This window comes from Xenopus laevis, chromosome 2S, assembly GCF_017654675.1.
Source record: "Xenopus laevis strain J_2021 chromosome 2S, Xenopus_laevis_v10.1, whole genome shotgun sequence".
Lineage (NCBI taxonomy): Eukaryota > Metazoa > Chordata > Amphibia > Anura > Pipidae > Xenopus > Xenopus laevis.
In genome coordinates, this window is record NC_054374.1 from 37,319,768 (window position 1) to 37,338,950 (window position 19,183).

The following is a 19,183-nucleotide window of genomic DNA, read 5'->3' on the forward strand; positions in this document are numbered from 1 at the left end:
CTCTATGTGCCACTGACTAAATGGTATAATATGAGCTGACAGGTCAGGCAGCCTGTGCCGGTTGTACCAGGAGGACATTGGGAATTGTTTAGCTGCACTTGCAGAGCTGAGTCAGACTGGGGTCCCATATCCAGGCTCTGAAAAACACAGCGGCTCACATATCCGACAGGTGAAATCCGTGGCCCTTCCCTACATACAAACTCATGTGTAATAGAGTGGCTTTATGTAGCTTTGCTCCTGAGCTCTACTCCCATCAGCTCAGAGCTGAATTGTACTCACAGCAGTGCAGCTCCATTTGCTCATAAAATAGAACATTTCTCTGCCCAATGCACATGCTGGCTCTGGCCCCTCACTAAGAGCAATATGGAACTCAGGGCAATCCATGGTGTTTCTAGCTCACTTGGGTGAAATCATCCCATTCATTTTAAGGGCAAGTTGCGTGGTATTGCAAGTGTGCTTTTGAGTTAGATAATAGTTTGGTGAAAGTGGTGTAGTTAGTATTTTCTAGTGACAGCACCTTAACTACAGTATAATTGCTTCTGGGATGAATAAGGGGCAGAGTCAAGCGTTTTGATAGCTGAGCTGGAATTCAGTTGGGCGACAAAGTTCCCAATTTGCCACGGATATTGTCTCCCAACGTTTTGGAAATAGAAAGAGAGACAAAAAGGATTTGCTGTGCGGATTGTGTGGCCTATTTTTGTGGCCAAAAGCCAATAAAGTTTTAGAAACTGTTCAATGCAGGAGATCAAAGAGAAAGGTCTGAACTTTAAGGCATGATGAGGACCGATTTGTCGCATGCCAATAACACGCATGCAACGTGTGGGACATGCAGAATATAATGGGACTGATCTTGAAATCGCAGGTACAAATTACATTTATCACATGCACGCTGCGTCTTCAGTCCGATACGACGCATGCATGTCATCACCATGCGACAAATCGGCCCTCATTGTGCCGTGAAGTTCAGCCCAATGTCGGGATATTTCCGTAACAGTGCGGGATAAGCTGTCAGAATTGACACTGTCCTCTGAAAAAGATACTAAATACTCGGGATGTACAAATCCCTGGTTAAAATGGCAAGTCTTACTTGTGGGATTAATCCATTAGCCTATAACGGCAGGTACATTAGAAACAGAAACATTAATCATTACTGAATCAGGATTAATTAGGGAGATGTTTTAGATTAACATCATATTAAAAATATGACAGGAGTTAGTTCATTTAAATCTGACATGTATTAATACATTAACATTCATTTTATGCTGAAAAAGCTCCTTTTTAAAGATTTGTGAAAAAGCTCATTTGTACGGTTCAGTAGGACACCCAGGATTACGGAGGCTTGACTCCTATTAGATGTTAATGCTTATCTCTAATGAACCTATCATTTTAATGGGTAAAGATGTTAAAGGGAAAATGTCATGGCATATTTATACTCTGCTTTATAATCACATTTATTTTTTGCACCAGATTTCTGTTATGTACATAGCATAAGTATTTAATTATGCACAGCTAAATAGAAAATGTGCCCATTCTGAACCATTCCCAAATCCAGGAGGAGGTCTGATTCATTGTGCATTTAAAAATATTAAAATGTATTACATGTTAATATATTTAGGAGGTGGTATAATGTTAGTATTCCTGCCAGCGCAGTAGAGTAAAACTGGAAAGTATGTCCAAGTGAGAATGAATAGACCGTTAGTAAATGCCAGTGCAGTCAGTTTTCCTAAAGGCCTGTGCAGTTTTCTCAGAAGAAGCACAATGTGATTAAATTCAATGGGGGATGCTAACATTTTAGCACCACCCCCGATGAAATAGGCTTTCCCTATTTTTGGTATCCAATAGTTTATTTTTAAATGCCTCGTCCTAAGTTTGTTTCTGCTGCACAGAAACATCTCATCCTGTGGGTCATCTACTGATTTCTCCAGGCTAATGAGCTGATTCCAATGTGAGTCATGCCAATGTGACCAAACTACTTTTGCTTCTCTCTTTATTCTCTCTCTTACTATCATCTATCTTTTCTTCTCCTCTTTGTTTTCATACTGTATAAAAATGTGGCATGACCATGGTATAGACACCCAGTTGCCGTGATTAATTTATTCCTTTAGCTTCCCTCCTCCAGAGGTAAGACTTAGATAGTTCTTAGATAGTTCTAGTTACCTATAGCAACTAATCATCACATAGTAATGGTCACAGGTATAAAAGTTAACAGCATACTGGTTGCTATGGGTTACTGCACCTAGGTTAGGTATTTTATTAAATTTGTGGGTTAGAGCTGTAATTATTATATTTGCTGTCTGGCAGTGGTGGATTTATATAAAGGCAAACACCCAGGGGCCTATAATTCCATGGGGGCCCAGAGGGAATTTTTCTGCATGCTTAATAGTACAGGTATGGGATCCATAATAATTCATCCGTATTGGAAGCAAATCCAGCCTATTGGGTTTAATTAATTAATGTTCACATGCTTTTCTAGTAGACGTAATCCAAATTACAGAAAGATCCATGGTCCTGAAACATTCTGCATAACAGGTCCTATAACAGTACTGTGATTAGTCACTATGCTTTTTCTTTTCCTTCTTCACACCCAGATCCAGAGTAAAGATGCCACCATTACCTGGTGCTGAGCTGGTACATAGCCCTTTGCAACTTTACAGATATCTCCTTCGATGTTGCAAGCTACTCCCTACTGAAAGCCTTCAGCACTATTACAGACATGCAGTGAAGCAGGTATGACCTATAGAGGTCACATTAATAAACACATGCATTGCTTATCACTTTAAAATCATGAATTTTTTCTCAGGGCTTCATTTTCTTTTTGTTTTAATAATTTGGATAGTCTTAGGGCAGAGACATACGGGTAGATTCGGGGATATTAGTCGCCCGGCAACAAATCTTCTCTTCAGGGCAACTAATCTCCCCGAACTGCCTCCCGCCGGCTAGAATGTAAATCGCTGATGGGATGGCACTCGTAGCACTTCGTTTTCCGAAGATTTACATTCTAGGCGGCGGGAAGGAGGGGGGAAGGCAGTTCGGGGAGATCAGGGCTTGATTTTTATTTTCACTATGAATAGAAATAGAAACATTCACTTTGACTCTGTACACTTTCTGGTTATAAGGAACACATTGGATAATTGAAATGAAATGCAGACAAAATCATGTGGCGCTAAATGTTCTAATCCTTGAATCATCTCATGGGTTGTTCAACTCACAAATATACTGTGCATCTTTTATTGTTTGTAAAATAGCATGAATTTTGTGCAGTCTTCTAGAATATTAGCTCATAATTGGATCCCATATTATTAATAATTGATAAATCTTCAGCAACTTTTGAAGCTGTTACACAAGAGTGTAACATAAATGTGCTGCTTTTAAAAGACAAGGAAGGTGAATCTGCTGGGGGAGGCAATATGTTAGGCACAACCCAGTGAATTATACTCTGCTGAACATGCATAAGTCTAAATTCTCCCCTAGGGACTCCTGGGAAAGGCATCTAAGGCTAGGCTTAAGAAAAACAATGCACCAGCCTGGGGGAAAAAAAGAAGCACAGTACTGTGCTGCCATCTTTTTTTTTTTAATCTTCCCCATTCATCCCTCAGATTATTTATATTTAATTAATATATATTTAATTCTGCAGTAGAGACCATAGGGTGAGGTATGAAAAATATACTGTTTGTACTGTCTGGTGCAATTTTTTCCTAAAAGGAGAACCATCTTGGGGAAAAAAGTGATTGTATTCACTGGGTAGGGGGTAACATCTTGGCGCCCATAGTTAGTTATGATTTCCATGCCATTTAAATTAATTTGAAATCAACTAATTTAGTGTTTATATGTACCATTTTCTTTCCTTATTCTGTAGTACAAGAAATAAAACTAGCTGAGCAACAAGTATGTGCACTCCTGAAGCAGCTTCTGAAGATTATAGGACATGGTCTGGGGCCATGAGGGCTACTTGCATGAAGAAAACGCAACCAGAACGAGACGGCTGGCCTGTATCTAATATTTAGTAACATTCTTGCAACTTTTCCATCAACATTTTACAAAATAAAAGAAAAATGGACACTGACAGACTAAAATCAATTATTGTTTATTGCTTTGCTCACATGGTAATTTATTCAAGGATTTTGAATATTTACCATCTATTTACACAGCTTGTAAAGCATAAGCATGTGCTTGTCTGTTACATGGCACCAATAATAGCAGATAAACACAAGGTTTGTATTTTCAAATGGACACGCTTTGTCCTGGAGCAGTAACTCATACCAGCCAATTTACTGTTTGCATTTAGGATCCAGCATAATTAGAAAATATAAGTACTGTATATGTGCATATATCATATATATAGTATAGAATACTGTTCTCACATCATATAAATTATAATATAAAGTTGATTGACAGTCTTCTCAAAACAAATGCTAAAGCTGCCAGAGAGAGAGAAGAATTAATTAAAAAAGTGTCATATAATAGAATTCATGTAGTTTAATGTACATTCAGTGGGGGGAATTTATTTGGCAGTAAGAGACGGTAGGGCTAAAGAATAGGGTGACATAGGAAGGAAAATTATATGTTACACAAATTTGATCCAATTTGAGAACAACTTCTAAAGCAGTTGGGATCAGCCGATTGTGCACTTTTGGCTATTGTTTCAGGAGTCAGATAGCATCTAAAAAATACTTTACATGAGACCTCTAGCAATAAGGGCCGGATTTACATAGCGGGCACCCCTAGGCCCGCTGACGTTCGTCACCCCTGTCCCTTCCTCTTCATTCGTGCACATGCACAAATATTCATCATCAGGTTGGGAGCACTGGGGATTGGTGCACAGGCAATGTAAAAAAACTATTGTATCTCATGAGCAGCACTTGAGCTTCAAAACCAAGGTGGATGTGGTTGGGCAGCATACCTCCCCACTAAAATTTCCCAGCTCATATTCCAAGTTTCGGGCTCACATGTAGATTTCAGATCCTTTTCCCATGCCCGAACATATGCATGTTCCCTAGGGTTGGATATGTTATTAAGGGCTGAATATAAAATGTAGCCCATACCACACCATAGTGCGGTTAGACGGGTGGATACACCACCGGTTCCAAGAAAGATATATTACTATCAGCTGTCTCCCAGTGAACTTTTAGTGATGATACATAATGTATCACTCTAAAAAACTCTGACTCAGGGAGATCATGTCGACTCTGCAGATTGGATAGGGTTATGGGTCCTTTTATTGTATAGCATTTGTTTATCCTGGTGATATTTTTTGAACTCCACTATTGAAAGGGTACAGGATTTTGTCCAGGTATGAATTCTGGGTTTTAAAACAATGGAGTGTTTATACAACAACTGAATCACATTAATTACATGCATAGAACATAGAACATATGGAGTTAAATACATCACAACCAATACTGGTACAAAAGGTGAGGAAGGCCCTGTGCAAAGGAGCATACAATCTAAAAGGAAGGGAATAAGACACAAGGTGTGGGAGTAGGCAAGATCAGAATTGAGTGGGTGAGTGATGTGAGAGATTGCATTTGGTATTTAAGCAGAGTGAGGGTAGGCTTCTCTAAAGAAGAGCATTTTAAGAGATCTTTTGAAAGCAGAAAAGTTGGGAGAAAGTTGGACAGACCGTGGGAGAGAATTCCAGGTGCAGCCCTTGCAAAGTCTTGAATGCGAGCATGTGAGAGAAGAGTTGAGTAGCCGGTCAGTAGATGAGCATAGTAAGCAATTGGGTGAGTATATAGAGATGAGATCAAAGATGTAGGGTGGGGCAGAGTTATGAAGTGCTTTGAATGTCCGGGTCATTGATTTGAATTTTATTCTGAAAGGAAGCCAGTGCAGGGATTGGCAGAGTGGCAGCGCAGAGGAGGAGCGATTGTAGTAGAGTATTTAATTCTATCCCACACTTTTAAGGTGGCATCTAGGCTTGGGCTAATGGTTGATGGCTGTATCTGGGAAGTGGACCAGACCAGTCTTCTGCTGAATAGGGAGATTAGATTTTATATTTAAAGCGATACTGTCATGGGAAGACATGTTTTTTCAAAATGCATCAGTTAATAGTGCTGCTCCAGCAGAATTCTGCACTGAATCCATTTCAGAGCAAACAGATTTTTAATATTTAATTTTGAAATCTGACATGGGGCTAGACATATTGACAGTTTCCCAGATGCCCCCAGTCATGTGACTTGTGCTCTGATAAACTTCAGTCACTCTTTACTGCTGTACTGCAAGTTGGAGTGATATCCTCCCTGCCCCAGCAGCCTAAAACAGAACAATGGGACAGTAACCAGATAGCAGCTCCCTAACACAAGATAACAGCTGCCTGGTGGATATAGTATAATCCAGGTCCCACTGCGACACATTCAGTTACATTGTGTAGGAGAAACAACAGCGTGCCAGAAAGCAGTTCCTTTCTGAAAGCACATGACCAGGCAAAATGACCTGAGATGGCTGCCTACACACCAATATTACAACTAAAAAAAATACACTTGCTGGTTCAGGAATTAAATGTTATATTGTACAGTGAATTATTTACAGTGTAAACAGTGTAATTTAGAAATAAAAACTACACCATAAAAATCATGACAGAATCCCTTTAATATTATAAAAGGTATAACACTGCAAATGAACAAAAAGACGTCACAAAAAGAGACATACGGTACATTAAAAATACAAAAATTTAAAAAATAAAAAGGAAAAATGTGGAATACCCATACTTAGCTCTAAATATAGATTTTTCTGGTCCTGGAGGCAAGGGGAAACAAATGGGATAAACTCCTTAGTAGATCCAAAGTTTAGCTAAGCACAAGAGCTGACTATTTATCAATGATTTGAGGCGCAACAGGAAACTGGACACTCCCCCCCAGTCCATGGCCTAGCAGGATACAGTTGAGCTTTTTAATGACTTCCTGAGAGTAGAAACTGGGCCAAGAATATAATGACCATTACTCCTAAAAGGAACATAGTAGAGAAATGATATCCTATTCATTGGCTATAGTGCCTCCTGCTGATTTCTTAGATACTGAACATCAATAATGTATGACCTGCCCCTGCCCAGATATTCCCATCTGACAGAGTGCAAAACCTAATCATATTTGGACTCGTTTGACAACAGGTATGGATTCTGTGATGAAAAATGTTTGATTTACTTTATATTGTGAACTCCACATCACCTATGAGGGGCCTTAATGTGAACTCTAAATCCCCCCTCCTTGGGCTTTCAACCCTCCATATGGAATGGCTCTTATCAGTTAGTTATCAGCCAGGGCATCACAGGCTGTGACCCCTTTACTCATGGCTCATTCCAAACCTCAGTGAAAAGAGGCCTGTTACGTATCTGATTTTGGTACTGGCAGAAATGTTTTTTTTCACGACACCCTGGCCTGTCTTATTAAAGGGGTTGTTTGCCAACTTTAAGGATGAGTTAGGGAGTGATATTCTGAGACCATTTGCAGTTGGATTTTATTTGTTATTATTTGTGGTTTTTGAGTTACAGTATTTAGCTTTTTATTCAGCAGCTATCCAGTTTGCAGTTTCAACAATCTGGTTGCTAGGGCTCAAATTACCCGAGCAACCATGCATTGTTTTGAATAAGAGACTGGAATATGAATAGGAGAGGGCCTAAATTGAAAGATGAGTAATAAAAAGTAGCAATAACAATACGTGTGAAGCCTTACAGAGCATTTGTCTTTTAGATGGGGTCAGCGACTCCCCCATTTGAATGCACACAAGAGTGAGAAGAACAAGGCAAAGAATTAATACAATTGCAGAAAATAAATAATGAAGGCCAACTGAAAAACTGATTAGAACTGGCCATTCATAAAGCCCCAACATGTCCAGTCCCAGCCAGAATATATATAAAGGTGGCCATTAACAGGCAGACTTAAGCTTAGAGTTTGAGCATTGACTTTGCCAAACAGGAAGAGCTAATGTATGACCAGCTTAAAGGGGTGGTTCACCTTTAAGTTCATTTTTAGTATGTTATAGAATGGCCAACTTTTCAATTGGTCTTCATTATTTATTTTCTATAGTTTTTGACTGATTTGCCTTTTTCCTTTGACTCTTTCAGCTTTCAAATGTGGGTCACTGACCCCAAAAATTTACTGTAAGGCTACACATGTATTGTTATTGCTACTTTTTATTACTCATCTTTCTATTCAGGCCTCTCCAATTCATATTCCCGTCTTTTATTCAAGCCAATGCATGGTTGCTCGGGTAATTTGGACCCTACCAACCAGACGGCAAATATTACAAACTGGAGAGCTGCTGAATAAAAAGTTAAAATTTAGTAAATTACTCGACAACCACAAATAATAAACAATGAAAACCAATTGCAAATGGTCTCAGAATATCACTCTCTACATCAGTGATCCCCAACCAGTAGCTCGTGAGCAACATGTTGCTCTCCAACCCCTTGGATGTTGCTCTCAGTGTCCTCAAAGCAGGTGCTTATTTTTGAATTCCAGGCTTGGAAGCAAGTTTTAATTGCATAAAAACGAAGTATAGTGCCAAGTAGATTCTCTGGTAGGCTGCCAGTCCACATAGGGCCTACCAAATAGCCAATCACAGCCCTTATTTGGCACCCTAAGGGACCTTTTCCTGCTTGTGTTGCTCCCCAACTATTTTTACATTTGAATGTGGCTCACGGGTAAAAAAAAGTTGGGGATCCCTGCTCTACATCATACTAAAAGTTCATTTAAAAGTGAATAACCTCTTTAAGGGCAGCTTTAAAACTATAGTGCCCACGTTCTTATCATTTTTTATGAATGGAAATGCTTAATAGTTTATTTAGACTACCAGTTTGATTATATCTCCTGTGGAATTGTTCACCTGCATTAATAAATATATGGAAAGTAGTGTTTGTGGGTGAGGGTCTCAATTAGGGTTGCCACCTTTTAAAAAAAAAAAATTACCGGCCACTGGTGGGGGGCGTGACGCAAAAAGGGGCGGAGCCAATGAGGAATGCTGCAAAAGGGGCGGATCAACGGGGAGTAGCGTCACAAAAGGGGCGGGGACACTGCCCGAAGCCGGCGAAAATGTAAGTTTTCATCGGCGGGCAGGGATTTTTGTAAATGGTATTACAAATTACAAAGCTACATTGCCTGGTAAATTTGTAATACCGGCCCCGGCCCTGGCAGGTGTTTTACCAGCTAAGCCGGTAAAATACCGGCCGGGTGGCTACCCTAGTCTCAATCAAGATCCCACGCTCTGCTGGGATAAGGAAATAATAGGGGATCGCAGGATCAGGGTTGCCTGGTTGGTGGTTTTCTAGCCAAATTGGGCTATTAATTTATATCCCAGGCTGGTTTTTAAAGTACAAACTAGCCAAGGTACGGATTTGGGCTACTTTTGGGGCCTTTGGCTAGTTTGTACTTTGGAAACCAGCCAACGTTTTTTTCTTGCCCTAATATGCAAGCCTGCCTCTCCCAATGCATGTTGGGTAATGTAGTTTTTGTTTAACAATTTGCCAACTGCCAAGTTTAATGTAAAACTACAATACCCAACATGCAATGGGACTGACCTGTGTAGAAGTTGGGAGTTACCAGATTTTGGGCTCTGTACCCCAGTCTCCCGTCACCCTTAAGCATTCTCGCATTTTCTGGTGAATTTCCTCAATTTCAGACAATTTTGGGGCAAAAATCTGCAGGTATCAAATGTATAGATGTTTAACCTGTTTTACCAATATTTATTGAAATTATTTATGGATTAGGACTTTATGGGGCACCTGTACCCCCCCGGACACAGGTGAATCTATCCCATTTTGCTTCATGGAAAAATTTGGAAAAGGCACATTTTCATATATATTTATTTAATTTCACTGCACTTATTGTGCTATTTTGGGCTACTTTTGAAGTGCTTCTTGGCTAATTTTGGGCTGGTTTTGTAGCTGACTTTGGCTGGTTTTGAAAATTAGACCTGGCAACCCTGGCAGGGATAATACGTGCAAAGTCTAGAATAGACACTAAAGAAACACTTCAAAAAGATGCTTCTGTCCATAAAGCAGTGCTGTAACTGGTGAGGGTTAGACCTGCGTCCTCTGTGACGGAACCTCCCAACTGTCCTGTTTTTGAGGGACAGTCCCTCTTTTGACAGCTCAACCTGCAGTCCCTCATTTGTACTGGAAAGTCCAGTTTTTCTCTGCACGGAACAGCCAGAAAAAGAAACAAAGTTTCTAACTTAATTGGCTTTTGGCAGAGAGCCCAGAACAGCCTCAGCAGCAGATAAGATACTTTTGTATCAATTTGGAGATAAGCAAATAAGTAATAAGATAAGATAACAGGTCCCTTGGGAGAAGTTAGACTTATTAAAGGGCAATTCACCTTCATTAGCAAAACTGTAATAACTGGAAACAAGCAGAAATATGTTCAAACTTTCATAACCTGCCAAATAAAAATGGCAATTAGGGGGCGTGGTCAGTAAAATGGGCGTGTTCAAAAATGTCGACCTTCTTTTTATTTTCAAAATGTTGGGAGTCCGAGAGCTAAATTGTGCGGGTACATGACAGACCCACTGGAATCATGAGCCAAAACTGTAGGCGCTGCCCATGCCCAGGCTGTGTCTCTTATCGTATCAAATACATCCGTCATATGTAACTGCTTGTGACCTTTTTGAACGTGTCTGGGTATTTGTGTACAGTCCCTAACTCTGGAGTTCTCGGCCCCGCCTCTCCCAGCTATTCAGCCAATCGCTGCAGGCTTCCTGTATGAAGGCATTTCTGTGTGCAGCGTGTGGTGCAGAGAGAAAACAAACAGCACAAGTGAGTGAGAAGAGGCGAGGGAATGTGGGATTGTGAATGAGTGTGTGCTTGCAGGGGAGCTGCTTCTCACTGCTGTTTCTGCTGTATTCAGAGGCACACTCATACGGAACGCATTTGTTGTTCATATATGTGCACTAAGGCTTCTTAGCTCTCTCTATTCCTGCTGCAATAGCTCATGCCTTCATTATACATCTACGTACATTGGCTTCCAGACGACTGGGCCAAAGGTAAAGGAGAACTAAACCCTTTATGGCTAAAAATGCCATATTTTATATACTGAACTTATTGCTCCAGCCTAAAGTTTCAGCTTGTCAGTAGCAGCAATGATCCAGGACTTCAAACTCGTCACAGGGGGTCACCATCTTGGAAAGTGTCTGTGACACTCACATGCTCAGTGGGCTCTGAGCAGCTGTTGAGAAGCAAAGCTTAGGGCTCGTCACTAATTATCAAGCAGAAAATGAGGTTTGTCTGTAATATAAGCTGATGCTACAGGGCTGATTTTTATGTTATGATACTATTTGCATAAATAATTATCTGTATTAATTACTAATTAGCCTTATATTGTGACATTTCTATTCTATGAGTACTGTATATTGTGAGTGGGTCCCTAAGCTCAGTAAGTGACAGCAGCACAGAGCATGTGCAGTGAATCAGCAGAAAAGAAGTTGGGGAGCTACAGGGGCATCTTTGGAGACTCAAATCTTCCCTGCTAAAGGGTTGTGGTTGGTTTGGGCTGGTACAGAACCCGAAAACATAATGTGCAACATTTCTTGCTACTTCTAGTTACACTTTATTTTTCCTTTAAAGGACCAGTAACAGATTAAACTTTAAGATCGCAAAGTCTTTATTAAGAAATAACTTGCCGAAACTAAGCCTGCGCACCTCTTCAGAAAGCGATTGGGCGATCCAACGTGCAGCGGTGGATTTCTCCTCCCTGCCTTCCTTATATGAGATAGCCAGGGAGGAGAAATTGAGCTCTGCTTGAAGGATCATCGCCGTGTCGCCTTTTCTTTTTTTTTTAACAATTGTTTTTATTGCATTTTTGTGCACATACAAAATTTTCCATGTTATAATAAAATTTGAAACAATGAATGTCGTTTGAGTCAGTTCTTTAACATACTTTTTGCATACACTGAAATATGGCTGTAATATCACATGAGTACATAGAACAGGACTGAAAATACCATTGTGTTTCCTGGTCTTAACAGTACGTGTCGCCTTTTCTGAAGGGGAGTGGAAGCAGAGTTTCGGTAAGTTATTTCTTAATAAAGGCTTTGCGATTTTAAAGTTTAATTTGTTTTGGTGTTTTTTTTTCTATGTTTACTAACGAATTTTTAAAAATTTTTTTTTGATGTTACTGGTCCTTTAAGACAGTGGTTTAATGAGACTTCTGGTTATCCTGCATCTTGCTGGGAATACTAGTATCCATGAAGCATTCTTCTCATCTTAGAGCTACTTAGTGATGCAGAGTTGTGCATATATTTATAATGGCAAGAGTCAAAAAGGTAGACAATCGGTGCTCATTGGAAAGATAAAATCACCTCTAAACTATTTTGCCTTTCTTCTTAGAGTTTGGGTATTTCATTGTTGATCAGAGAACACTAATGTAAAGGAGAGAAAGGAGTAAAAATGGCAACAGAGCCTGGAACAGCAAAGCCAGCCAGATCAAAGAAAGAACCTCAGCCACTTATCATCACAAAAATGCAACTGACGAGCAAAGACTAAAACTGGAGAGGTTGATGAGGAACCCCATAAGAAGTGACTCATTGTTTGGGGATCAATAAATAAAAGGCAAATTTTGGCACTTCACCTGTTTTACAACTACAGCTCCCAAACCTTATGCTACTGTCAGTTTTAGTTATGCAATGGTTGGAATGCCAAAGTTCAACTTTGAATTGAATGGTACAGAATTTGAATGTAATATGCATTTCTGAGTCCAGGGAGCAGCTTTTGTTGCACTACAATTCGAAACATTCAGACATCACCAAAAGCAACGTCTAATGGGCAAAGTGCTTTGTTTTCATAACTGTTTTTACTTTGCAACTTTTTCTTTTGCCAACAAAATATTTGCTGTATAGCGCTGAATAATTGCAGATGCAAATGACTTATCTGTAGCTGGGCCTTCCCCATCTTGTGCTGAAGTATAATTCCCAGCATGATCCAAAAGCCTTCTAGTTTTATAGTGTGACGTTAGAATGGTATGCACCCTGTGCTAATATATGACTAGCACTGGAATGTTCAAGAAAGGCCCAAAGTATTTGTTGCAAAAAGTAAAACATAGTTATCATGCCCCTTTAAATGGATTCTTTCATCGGAAAACATGTTTTTTTCAAAATGCATCAGTTAATAGTGCTACACCAGCAAACAGATTTTTTTTATATTCAATTTTGAAATCTGACATGGGGCTAGACATTTTGTCAATTTCCCAGCTGCCCCCAGTCATTCTGCTGGAGCAGCACTATTAACTGATTCATTTTGAAAAAATATTTTTTTCCCATGACAGTATCCCTTTAAGCACCTCTTCTCTAGTGTAAACAATCCCAACTTGGCCAGCATTGTTTCATCACTGAGGTCAGGTTAGCCCATTCAATAATGTCCCTTTTGAACAATGCTTTTGGAATTTTTGTGTGAAAGGAAAATAAAGTCCAGCTTCTCAGTGTATTTTTTAGTTGCTGACTAATAGCAGCTAGACAGAAATATAAATCATATTATGAAATTATCCCCCTTAACTCGATTCTTTTTTTGTAGGATAAACTTGCTGCAATCATGGAGAGGCTCAAGGAATGGTCTCCAGGATCTGCTCCAGAAGTTGTTAGAGATGTCATGGGTAATCATTAATCTAAACTGCATTTGTGGCATGTTACATGTCTTGCACCTTTAGGGGGACAGAATTCCATAATGTGCACATGGAGACATTTTGCAGTAAGTGGGACAGTTTTAATAGAGAGAAAGTGAAGGAAGTGAGGCAATAATAACATACTATATATCAGTGATCCCCAACCAGTAGCTCGTGAGCAACATGTTGCTCCCCAACTCCTTGGATGTTGCTCTCAGTGGCCTCAAAGCAGGTGATTACTTTTGAATTCCCAAGTTTTATTTGCATAAAAACTAAGTATAGCGCCAAGCAGAGTCTCCTGTAGGCTGCCATTCCACAAAGGGGCTACTAATAGTCAATCATAACCCTTATTTGGCACCACCCAGGAACATTTTTCATGCTTGTGTTGCTCCCCAACTCATTTTACATCTGAATGTTGCTCACGGGTGGAAAAAGGTTGGGGACCCCTGCTATATATAATCATATGAATTGGTGATTAAATGCATTCTGTCATTTTGCATACAAATAATTGCATCCCTGATTTTAGCAGTATTTTAAACTGCTACAGGCATGGACTATACATGAAGTAATAAATCACCTATAAACACTATAATATGTAAATCTGTGCAGTCAACGCATAATAATATTCAGTTTTCCAGGATCAAGTGCAAGGGCTGGCAGTGGAGAGTTCTATATATATCAGCATCCAACTGCTGCATGAAGAGAGAATGAAGAGAAACAGATGCTGAATAGTGAAGATAAACTTGATTATTTCAGAAATGGTACACAATTGTTAATTGATTTTATTTAGAAAGTTTCTTACTTCAGTAAGAGGAAGCTTACAATATATTACATTTAAATTTTTGCGATAGTTCCCCTTTAAAGGCATGCTGCCAGTATATTTGAAGCCCACATGGACGATATGCTTTATTTTCCCCAAACCAAGGATTCGTAGCTGTACATTCCTCCAGCACTCCAGTCCTGATTTACGTAAATGAATAGCTCAGGGTGAAAATAAAAACTGTGTAAATAGATAGGCTGTGCAAAATAAAAAAAAATTCTAATATAGTTAATTAGTCAAAAATGTAATGTATAAAGGCTGGAGTGACTGGATGTGTAACATAATAGCCTGAACACTACTTCCTTCTTTTCAGCTCTCTAACTCTGAGTTAGTCGGCGACTTGAAGAGGGGCCACATGGACATATCTGTTCAGTGAGTTTGCAATTGATCCTCAGCATTCAGCTCAGATTCAAAAGCAACAGATATGACCCATGTGGCCCCTCTTCAAGTCTCTGATTGGTTACTGCCTGGTGGAAACCAAGAGAGTTGAAAAGCAGGAAGTTGGGCTATGTTCTGTTATGTTAGACATCCAGTCACTTCAGCCTTTATACATTACATATTTGGCTAACTAACTATATTAGAAATATTTTTTATTTTGCACAGCCTATTTACCCAGTTTTTATTTTTACACTGAACTATTCCTTTAAGGGCTCATGAAGGTGGGTCACTGCGCACTTGCTGTATGCTTTATTTTGCAACTGAAAGGGCTGATGGGTACCCTCACTTGTCCTTGTAAGTCCGGGGCACATTTGGCATTTTCTTTTAATGAAAGGGCTTCATGTATGCATGTCGTCTAGTATATTTGCATGCTGGAACAAGGCTGTTTTATCTGGAACCCTCCTGTGGATTGTATGGCATCCAGTTTGCTGAATGACTGTAGCCTTATTTGTCTGAAATCTAGCCTATTGTCTGGGAAATGTTAGACAGGACTAACTTAGGCAGTTGAGGTGCAAGAATTAAAGGAAATGAATTTTAAGAAACAGATATTTTGATAGGTTTTCCCAGTGTATAAAAGAACAGTACTCCTATGTCTGATAGGGATTTAGCTTAGTTTACTGCTTTGTTAAAGGGGTAGTTCATTAAGTTAACCTTAATTTGTTATAGATTATCCTTTATTGTTATCTCTACTGTCTTTCGATTCAGGCCCTCTCTTATTCATCTTTTACATCTGTCATTTAAAGCACTGTCTGCCAGGCTAAATTGGACTGTAATTCCAAACTGGAAAACTGCTGAACAAAATGCTAAATAATAAACCACAACAAATAAAAAAGATCAGTTGCATATTTTCACTGTCTTCATCAAGCTAAATGTGAATTTAACTGCTTTTAAGCCAAGTCAGAATTCTGCAATTTGTATGATTATTTAGCTGCTAGGGGCAACTGGTTTCCATTATAATGTATGTATATACAGGGTGCATGTAATGTATGTATGTATGTATGTATGTACAAAGTAACCAGGATGTTCCCAGTTGATGATGCTTCCCAGGCAAGAATTCCTATGATGCTTCGATGAACCCCTGTAAAAGTTAGTTTGAACTAGCTGGCTGTCATCTGTCAAAGATACACCATTTCTAACCAGTTATTGCTATGTAAGTAACAATTTAAGAATAGTGCAGATCAGCCTTATGCCAAGATTTCCATTTATTTCACAGTTTAATAGAAGGTTAAAGTTGCAGGGTATAAGGAATGGTCAGGAGGCAGATTAACTGCTCAACGTGTTTATTGTAGGCACAACGTGTTTCAAACCTTTCGGTTCTTTGTCAAACTTTGCCAACATATTGGCTTCTGAGTGGGCAGGACCTGTGAAGTAATGAAGCAAAGAACCTAACCTGGTTAGGATAAGTCTGGCTAAAAGGAGCCGAAAAAAACCCTTCACATGCAAGACATGCAACATAAAGCCTTCTGAAAACAGAAATAAAACTACAGGATCTGATAGAACGGAACTAAATTATATATTCATTTCTGTTCTCTTTTTCATTTTAGAAAGATGTACAGATCCTGAAAATTCCACAGAATCCAGTGATAAAACAGATTTAGAAGACCAATGACTTCAATGTAGAACAATGTATTCTCCAGCTTCAACACCATGGACTTTACATTTTCCATTAAAGGCGTTATTTTTCGATGTGTTCATATTTCGTGCCATCAGTGTTACGTTGACTTCTTGTTTTTGAATCTGAGCACAACATGGAACAGTACGTAATTATTATTATTTTTTTTAAATTTTGTAATGATGAAAACAAAGGACAGAGTGTCATCAAACTAATACAAAGTTTTACTGTAAGTAAAGATGTGTCTGATTCTCAGGAGCATTGGGCACAGATACATCACTGTATGCTCAGCCTTAAGTATTTTAGCAGCAGTTTATAAACATTAAAAAGAACAGAAAGAAAAGAAACCCTTTCAAAGTGATAACACTTTATCATCATTTATTTTGAAATCATCTGTAAGTTATGGAGAGCATTACGAAAAGGTTAAAGAATAAAAATACAATCAGAGAGCCCTGATGACATACAATCTAATATCACTTGATATATTAAAGCACCAATAATGCCATGAAGTGATTTTTTTATAACATTCAAAGTTTGTATAGGTTTAGTCAGCATCTAAAAATAAACTATGTCCTGCCAACAAATGTTACTTTATAATTCATACATGAGTGAGTTTTTTCATTCTGTAGTCCTATTCAGCTTATCTGTTATCTGCTGTATAATAGGGTGCACCCAACCTGACATTATAATAGGTGAACTTCTCAGGTAATGCGAAGCAAAGATTCTACACTAGAATAACCTATTATGCATCACCACACTGCTCCCAAGCCCATGAACCATACACTTCAAAGCACAGTTTATTATCTTTGAAATATATTGGGTGCATGGACTGAGAAGCTGTGTGATACATTGCAGGGTATTCTATGGTCTATGATTCTTTGCTTTGCATTACATGTGATTACACCACAGAGCTGCTTTCACTCTTTCAGTCTCTACTAGTCCGTCCCTCCAGCTTTGATCTATCGAAATACGCAGAAATCAATGGGAAATAGATGTTAACTAATTTTTGGAATTTGCATAATTGCAAATTCAAAATTGCTCCCAGTCATCATCTTCCTGCTCTTCGTATTGTCTTTGGGTCTGAACACCAATTTGCGCATGCGCAGTTGAAGCCGATTCATGATTTGGCCCAACTGAGAATGCTCCGGCAGACTTCGTGTCGACAAAAGACAATATGAAGAGCATGAAGATGGCGACCAGGAGCTCCGCTGCACTTTTCTGCATTTAAAGTGCCAAAATCTGCAGCCTGTTCCTGTGCCGGGGCCAATGCAATGTATCTGGGTGCAGGCATATCAAGAAGCTTAGGAGCAGTTTCTCGGCTTGCGTTGTATGCAAGCCAAACTTTAACATTAGCCTTAGGGTTGTCACATGTCTGGTTTTGAATTTGGCTACCTGCTTTTTATACAGGCTGGTCAGTTATTGTACAGTGATGTGGAATATGTTGGCACTATATATGTTAATAATAACTTTCTGTCCTGGTTTGAGAGTTCTGAAACCTGGAAAAAACTGTTGATAATAAAGCCCAGAAATGTGCAAATCCCTGTCACTTATAGCATTGTCCCTGGCCTTACTTAAATTATCAGCATCCTCAACTCCACCAACATCATCTGACTCATGGGGGCAAATTCACTAAGCGACGAAAATTCGATGGCGGCGGCTTCACCGCACTTCGCCAGGCGTAGTTTCGCCAGGGCTGCTCAAATTTACTAAAATCCGAAGTTGCGCCCAGGGAGGCGAAAGGTAGCAAAGTTGCACTAGCATTAATTCGTCAAGCAAAGCGAAGTTACGCTAGCGATGCCTAATTTGCATACCGTATATGTAGCAGCAAATACATTACACTACACAAGCCTGGGAAAGCTCCATAAAATAAAATAGAGGTGTTATTTTGCCCTATACATGTGCCCGCTGTATAGTTGAGTTGCCATAAGTTAGGAAATGTAGGGGGGAAGGAGGGTGCCCCCCAAAAAAATATACAATCTTTTTCAGCCTAACACCCTTAAAAAAGTAAAAGACGCCAGCGTTTTTTGGGACTTGAAGCAAGTCCTATCTACTCTATTGCACTTCACCTTGTCTTAGGTGGCGAAGGCAAGTCTGGCGCAAGAGCTAACATTCAGTAAAATCCGCAAGTTAGTGAATTAGCGTAGTTACATCCCTTTGCCATAGCTCAACTTCGTCTGGCGTAAGGGTGCGAAGTAGCGCTAGAGTAGGTCTACTTCACGCTGGCGGATTTTCGCTAGCGCTAGCAACTTTGCCCTTTAGTAAATTTGCCCCTAGGTTCTCAGAAATGTAGTATCGGTATAGTGATCACCACAATGAAGATAAGTACTGATTATGCACAGTAAATGCATCATGGATTTGTTCTGTGACACAGTTTACTGATTTGCTTTTTATTAAGTTTTTTTGCATAGAATAATAGCAATAAAACAATAAAAACAGAGTAAAACTACACATACTTTATACAGAAATGGGCATATGAACTTTTTAAACTGGGAATAGGAATGTTTTTATGGATTGATATTACATATGATATTCTTGTTTGTAATTAGTAATTCGGGGCCGGCCCACCACAATGGACCTGGTTTTGGTTACTCCCATAGTTTTCCTTTGGAGGAGTGTGGTTGCTATATTGAGTCCCTAGCAAGACTCCTGACATTTTAGATTGTTAAATGGTTCCTATTCCTTTACACAAGTGGACTCTGTGCTTGTTAGGGTAGCAGTTCCCAGTCAGTG

The 19,183-nt window shown here is 39.4% G+C and overlaps 1 long non-coding RNA gene across 2 annotated transcripts; it reads left to right on the forward strand.

Moving 5' to 3' along the window:
- Positions 1-10,451: 10,451 nt before the first annotated feature.
- On the forward strand, positions 10,452-17,054 carry LOC121400488. 2 transcript variants are annotated; one of them, XR_005965768.1, is made up of 4 exons: positions 10,452-10,747; positions 13,496-13,574; positions 14,214-14,344; positions 16,386-17,054. It is a non-coding gene; the product is annotated as an uncharacterized LOC121400488 (long non-coding RNA). The 2 variants fall into 2 exon arrangements; XR_005965767.1 differs by having other exon boundaries at positions 10,456-10,747; positions 14,222-14,344.
- The last annotated feature ends 2,129 nt before the right edge of the window (positions 17,055-19,183 follow it).